Below are 2,065 nucleotides of genomic sequence, written 5' to 3'. Positions count from 1 at the left end.
TGGCTGTTTTTGTCCCATTGACTGCCATTATAACAACATTTTTTGATTGCAGAGCCATGACACCTTATTATCATGCATTCTTGATTGTTGGTGGTTTTTCCTTTTGCAACAAGGTAAAAGTTGTCATTTTTACTGTCGATCACCATGTGGCACCATTAACCCTTTAGTAGGCCTGTGCAAAACAGATTTTAAATTTCTGGCTTGTCTACAGTAAAGGATATTCTGTTATTTGTAATTCAGTAGAATATGAACAATCCTGGCAAACTTGCAAATCAGAGGAAAAATTCCAGACTTGTTGATAATGACAATGCCAGTGAAGTATTTTGCACTAAAGTGCCTTTATCATATGCATGCTCACTAGCAAGATTTTAGCACCCAGGCTACAATACTTGTATCTACGTTATCAGCCAAGACTTCAAACCTCTTGCTTTGAATTACCTAGTAACAGGAGGGAGTTTAAGGATCCTTAAAGTAATGATCCCTGGCATCTTGGGGAGTTCAAAGTAAATTGGCAAGGGTTATAAAGCACACCGTCTCTTGATTCGCACTGATCAAAATAGAGAAATCAGCCAACTATGTTAAATAGAATTTTCATCACTGCTCAACCAGTGCCACAAATAGGTTATCCTGGATAATGACTGTGAGGCTTCATTACCTTTTTATCAAATTAGATTTCTTTCTCTCTTCAAGCTAGATTTGAGGCTGATTACAAATTTCACCATAAGCTCCTAAAATCTCACTAAAATGGAAAGCGCTTTCGAGGCGGAGTGGATATTACCTTCGTTTCTTCCCTGCATTTGGCTCCGACTTTGCATGAGGCTCAGGCCTACTCAAGATGAAGAACACAAAGCCAAATCAATCCTCGGCCGCCTTGTTTCCACCCAATTTCACAAAATTTCCATAAACACATAAGGCTGTTTTTCTTTGCTTCGCTGTGTGAATTGCATCTAATATTGTTGAATTTTAACACGCCGCGGCTTACTTCAAAATTCATCAATGTTTTTCACTGGCTTCCCGTTATGCGTTCATGCAATCACGTTTCAAAGATACCAATTTCCACCTCGACGATGATAGACGCTGCCACCAAGTTTGCCGTTCCGTATCATATTTAGTTGAAGATACCGATTTTTACATGGTTGTCTTGGTGACAGCACATTACGGCTTTAAATTATCAGCTGCTGCCCCTGCTTGACTGGTGACTTGCATTGATTTAAGGTCGGACTGACAGGCATGTCACACATGAAGCCACTAAGGGCTGCTCAGGTCCACTGCAGCTGGGCTGGCTGATGAAACAAGAGGTAAGATGCTCGGGGAAGGAAATGGCCTACACCGGCTTTGCATCATGTCATCTCCTTTGTGAGATAGTCACAACTTGGTAACCTCAGAACATGGAAAGCGTTCTTCCAATTATCCCGTGCGGGTCGGGAGAGCCACGCGCGCTTTATTTAATTAAATCCGGCGAGTGATAAACACTTCACTGCCAACCGCTTGCTTAAGCTTCGGCTGCTAATACTCACTGTGGCGTAGTGAGTTTAATCTCTACATACTCTAGATGTTCAGTCAATGAAGATTTACAACAACAACAGCAACAGAAAGACCTTTGCTGTCAGCTTCTTATCTTTTGGCTGTACTAATTGTCTTTAATCATATCGCCCTGGGCTGTACAATTTGTGGTGCTTATGATTTAAGAGTTTCAGTCTGACAGGCATAAAGTCACAATGACTTACAATGAGCAACAACTAGTTTCAATGAAAAAAGGATTATGTCCACAAACTTTTTTGGTTGTTTATTTATCTTTGTATGTAACGTATATTTACTGTAATCTTTAATGAACTGGTTTGAATCTATATACCTGTAATCTATGGTTGGGTAACAACAACAGCATATGTTTCAGCATACGAGTGCCGTGTAAAATGTTTTAAGGGTTGTTGCTGCATGCCCACCACCAGCGACTTAGTCACTCTGTTGCTTCAGGGGCCTCATTTATAAAGCGTGCGTACACTCAGATTTAATCGTAAAGTGTGCGTACGCAAAGGTCCATATTTATAAAAACTGTCTTTGACGT

Source organism: Paramisgurnus dabryanus, chromosome 18, assembly GCF_030506205.2.
Source record: "Paramisgurnus dabryanus chromosome 18, PD_genome_1.1, whole genome shotgun sequence".
Lineage (NCBI taxonomy): Eukaryota > Metazoa > Chordata > Actinopteri > Cypriniformes > Cobitidae > Paramisgurnus > Paramisgurnus dabryanus.
The sequence above is the reverse complement of the archived record's forward strand: the minus strand, read 5'-3'. Positions refer to the sequence as shown.